This window comes from Macaca nemestrina, chromosome 15 (assembly GCF_043159975.1).
Source record: "Macaca nemestrina isolate mMacNem1 chromosome 15, mMacNem.hap1, whole genome shotgun sequence".
In the NCBI taxonomy this organism is placed as follows: domain Eukaryota; kingdom Metazoa; phylum Chordata; class Mammalia; order Primates; family Cercopithecidae; genus Macaca; species Macaca nemestrina.
Genome location: NC_092139.1, coordinates 50,878,047 through 50,883,451, shown reverse-complemented (window position 1 = coordinate 50,883,451; position 5,405 = coordinate 50,878,047). Strand labels below are relative to the sequence as shown.

The following is a 5,405-nucleotide window of genomic DNA, read 5'->3' as shown; positions in this document are numbered from 1 at the left end:
CGTCAGCCTCCCAAGTAGCTGGATTACAGGTCCCCACCACCATGCCCGGTTAATTTTTTGTATTTTTAGTAGAGACAGGGTTTTGCCATGTTGGCCAGGGTAGTCTCGAACTCCTGACCTCCTGATCCACCCACCTCAGGCTCCCAAAGTGCTGGGATTACAGGCGTGAGCCACTGTGTCCAGCCCTAAAATTAGTTTTCTTAAATTATATATTGCTTCACTTATAGTTTCCAAGAAGCTATCAACAATGTTAAAATAATTTACTATACACATATATAACTTATATAGGTGTGTGTGTGTGAGACACACATTTTTATATAGATATAGATAGATAGTCTCAATGACAGAATCTCAGGCTTCCTACTAAATAAGAGAATTATAAGATAATAGTTATTAATAAATAAACTAACGATTGAGAGCATAATATGTTGGCAATGTTCTAAGCTGGTTAATGACATAGTGCACTTAAGAAATCTAGAAGATGAGTAGATACTTTAATCCGGTGACCAGCCCTTTGAATGCGAGGACTTTTTTGCTTATCTATGGTGGTGAATATCACAAAAATTATTCATGAACCTTTGTTTTAAGTTTATCAACTATCATTAATGTTGGTGTATTTTATGTGTGGCTCAAGACAATTCTTCTTCCAATGTGGCCCAGGGAAGCCAAAAGGTTGGAAACCTGTGCTTTAAACTATATTTAATTTGGGAATTTGCACATATAGAGTTTAAATCACAAATCTCAGTTTATACTAAAGCAATAACATTTTGAAATAACGTTACATTTTTTAGTATTTAGAAAAACGTTTATTGTTCTGATAAAACTGCTGAGTGAGAATTTTTGTAGAATTATATTTGCAACCTCTATAGGATTAAAAATCACTAAGCAGAAGAGAGGCAACATCTGTCCCTAGTGTTCCTGGGATTTCTGAGCCAAATTCCAATATGTCCACTACTCACCTTACACATTTTAGACATCATCCAAAACGAATATTTGAAAAAAATACTTTGACATAGAGCTCCTCAATATACACATATTCCTATGTCTCCAAAAGCAATGGAACCGCAGCCAGATCATGCAGCCCCTTACAAATGTTAAAGTGGACATTGGTTTTCCCTGTGAACTTGAAGGGAGATCACTAAAGAAAAAGGAGAATTCTTACAAGATTTAACAGGATGAGACAGAAGATGCCCCATTGGTGAATATGAGAAAAAAGTGCAGCCTTTTCAGAAATTATTTTCATGGCAGCAGAGCTTCCCAAACTACATTTTAAGGCCTGACTTCCTTCTTGACCATGGTCCCCTTGCCTGTGTCCTCTATTTCATTCACTGTCACCTACCTGGGGGTTTGGCTACTGTCTCATATATCTTCATATTGTAGGGTTCTTTTCTTTGCTCCAGACAGGTGACCATGTCTGGGTTACAGATAGCAACACCCAGGTTTCTGTAGTTCTGCAACATCACATCTCTATATAAATTCTGCTGGGCAGGGTCCCGGCATTTCCACTCTTCTGCAGAGAATTCTATGGCCACATCCTTGAATGTTAGGAGTTCCTCTCATTAAAGTATCTGGAAGTCCTCATGCTTGACCTTGGCCTCACTGTAATATGTGAGAAACTTAATTTAAAAAACAGAAATGTTTCCACCCAGAACAATAGACAGGATCTGTGGGTAGGGCACAGGTGATGATTTATCTTCAAATTGTCCATGTGATCCTATTGGAAGACTGGGCTGAGAGTCACTTAGCTAAGCACTGCCTCTCAAGCTTCAATGTGCATGCAAATTACCTGATATTCTAGGCCTCACTGTAATCAAATTTTGCAGGTTTGAAAACAGTCCATGAATTAGCTTCTTATAGCAAGTCTCCTGTTAATGCTGATGTTTCTCCTCCTAGACTCATTATATACCACTTGGCTAGAGAAAGCAGGCACAGCACACGGAGTCCCTTACCCCAACACCCTTATCATAACACAAATACTTTTTATCCGAAGACAAGACCACCAATGATCATCCTGAAGCATGGCATTCTCTGCAGGCCCTTTAAAGTTTACAGAGGCTGGAGATGGTGTCAAAAATAATGGAACGCTTCACGAATTTGCCTGTCATCCTTGCGCAGGGGCCATCCTAATCTTTGTAACGTTCCAATTTTAGTATATGTGTTGCCGAGGGGAGCACCAGATTCACTTTTTAAAAAAACACTTTTATTTTAGGTTCAGAAGTGCACGTGCAGGTTTGTTATACAGGTAAATTGCGTGTCACGGGGGTTTGGTGTATGGATCATTTAATCACCAAGGTGATAAGCATAGTACCTGATAAGTAGTTTTTTGATCCTCTCCCTCCTCTCACCCTCCACCCTCAAGTAGATCCAGATATCTGTTGTTCTCTTCTTTGTGTCCATGTGTACTCAGTGTTTAGCTCCAACTCATAAGTGAGAACATGCAGTGTTTGATTTCCTGTTCCTAAGTTAGTTGACTTAGGACTATGGCCTCCAGCTCCATCCATGCTTCCGCAAAGGTCATAATCTCACTCATTTTTATGACTATGTAGTATTCCGTGATGCATATGTGCCACATATTCTTTATCCAGTCTACTGTTGGTGGGCATTTAGGTTGATTCCCTGACTTCTATTGTGTAGTGCTGTGGTGAACACATACATGCATGTGTCTTTATGGTAGAATGATTTCTATTCCTCTGGGTATATTCTCAGTAATGGGATTGCTGGGTTGAATGGAACTTCTGTTTTTTAAATTTTTATTTATTTATTTTTATTATTATACTTTAAGTTCTAGGGTACATGTGCAGAACTTGCAGATTTTTTACATATGTATACATGTGCCATGTTGGTTTGCTGCACCCATTAACTCATCATTTACATTAGGTATTTCTCCTAATGCTACCCCTCCCCCACCCCCCAACCCCACAACAGGCTCCGGTGTGTGATGTTCACCGCCCTGTGTCCAAGTGTTCTCATTGTTCAATTCCCACCTATGAATGAGAACATGCGGTGTTTGGTTTTCTGTCCTTGTGATAGTTTGCTCAGAATGATGGTTTCCAGCTTCATCCATGTCCCTACAAAGGACATGAACTCATCTTTTCTTATGGCTGCACAGTATTCCATGGTGTATATGTGCCACATTTTCTTAATCCAGTCTATCATTGATGGACATTTGGGTTGGTTCCAAGTATTTGCTATTGTGAATAGTGCTGCAATAAACATAGGTGTGCACATGTCTTTATAGTAGCATGATTGATAATCCTTTGGCTATATACCCAGTAATGGGATTGCTGGGTCAAATGGTATTTCTAGTTCTTGATCCTTGAGGTATTGCTACACTGTCTTCCACAATGGTTGAACTAGTTTACACTCCCACCAACAGTGTAAAAGCATTCCTGTTTCTCCACAGTCCCTCCAGCACCTGTTGTTTCCCAACTTTTTCATGATCACCATTCTAACTGGCATGAGATGGTATCTTATTGTGGTTTTGATTTGCATTTCTCTGATGGCCAATGATGATGAGCATTTTTTCATGAGTCTGTTGGCTGCATAAACATCTTCTTTTGAGAGTGTCTGTTTATATCTTTTGCCCACTTTTCCATGGGGTTGTTTGATTTTTTCTCATATATTTGTTTAAGTTCTTTGTAGATTCTGGATATTAGCCGTTTGTCAGATGGATAGATTGCAAAAATTTTCTTTCATTCTGTAGGTTACCTGTTCACTCTGATGACAGTTTCCTTTGCCGTGCAGAAGCTGTTTAGTTTAATTAGATCCCATTTGTCTATTTTGGCTTTTATTGCCATTGCTTTTGGTGTTTTAGTCATGAAGTTCTTGCCCATGCCTATGTCCTGAAAGGTATTGCCTAGGTTTTCTTCTAGGGTTTTTATGGTTGTAGGTCTAATATTTAAGTCTCTAATCCATCTCGAGTTGATTTTTGTATAATGTGTAAGGAAGGGATCCAGTTTCAGCTTTCTACATATGGCTAGTCAGTTTCCTCAGCACCATTTATTAAATAAGGAATCTTTCCCCCATTTCTTGTTTTTGTCAGGTTTGTCAGAGATCGGATGGTTGTAGATGTGTGGTGTTATTTCTGAGGACTCTGTTCTGTTCTATTGGTTTATATCTCTGTTTTGGTACTAGTACCATGCTGTTTTGGTTACTGTAGCCTTGTAGTATAGTTTGAAGTCAGGTAGCGTGATGCTTCCAGCTTTGTTCTTTTTGCTTAGGATTTTCTTGGCCATGTGGGCTCTTTTTTGGTTCCACATGAACTTCAAGGTAGTTTTTTCCAATTCTGTGAAGAAAGTCAATGGTAGCTTGACAGGGATAGCATTGAATCTACAAATTACCTTGGGCAGTATGGCCATTTTCACAATATTGATTCTTCCTATCCATGAGCATGGTATGTTCTTCCATTTGTTTGTGTCCTCTTTTATCTCACTGAGCAGTGGTTTGTTGTTCTCCTTGAAGAGGTCCTTTACATCCCTTGTAAGTTGGATTCCTAGGTATTTTATTCTCTTTGTAGTAATTGTGAATGGGAGTTTACTCATGATTTGGCTCTCTGTTTGTCCGTTATTGGTGTATAGGAATGTTTGTGATTTTTGCACATTGATTTTGTATCCTGAGACTTTGCTGAAGTTGCTTATTAGTCTAAGGAGATTTTGGGTTGAGACGATGGGGTTTTCTAAATATACAATCATGTCATCTGCAAACAGGGACAATTTGACTTCCTTATTTCCTATTTGAATACACTTTGTTTCTTTCTCTTGCCTGACTGCCCTGGCCAGAACTTCCAACACTATGTTGAATAGGAGTGGTGAGAGAGGGCGTCCCTGTCTTGTGCCAGTTTTCCAAGGGAATGCTTCCAGTTTTTGCCCATTCAGTATGATATTGGCTGTGGGTTTGCCATGAATAGCTCTTATTATTTTGAGAAACATTCCATCAATACCTAGTTTATTGGGAGCTTTTAGCATAAAGGGCTGTTGAATTTTGTCAAAGGCCTTTTCTGCATCTATTGAGATAATCATGTCATTTTCTTTGATTCTGTTTATGTGATGGATTATGTTTATTGATTTACTTGTGTTGAAACAGGTTTGCATCCCAGGGATGAAACCAACTTGATAGTGGTGTATAAGCTTTTTGATGTGCTTATGGATTTGGTTTGCCAGTATTTTATTGAGAATTTTTGCGTCAATGTTCATCAGGGATGTTGGTCAAAAATTCTCTTTTTTTGTTGTATCTCTGCCAGGCTTTGGAATCAGGATGATGCTGATCTTATAAAATGAGTTAGGGAAGATTCCCTCTTTTTCTATTCATTGGAATAGTTCCAGAAGGAATGGCACCAGCTCCTCTTTGTACCCCTGGTAGAATTCAGCTGTGAATCCATCTGGTCCTGGACTTTTTTTGGTTGGTAG

The 5,405-nt window shown here is 38.9% G+C and overlaps 1 non-coding gene across 1 annotated transcript; it reads right to left on the bottom strand.

The window, feature by feature from the left end:
- Positions 1-2,070: 2,070 nt before the first annotated feature.
- Positions 2,071-2,174, bottom strand: LOC112427574 (U6 spliceosomal RNA). Its single transcript, XR_003019223.2, has one exon. It is a non-coding gene; the product is annotated as a U6 spliceosomal RNA (small nuclear RNA).
- Positions 2,175-5,405: the final 3,231 nt, after the last annotated feature.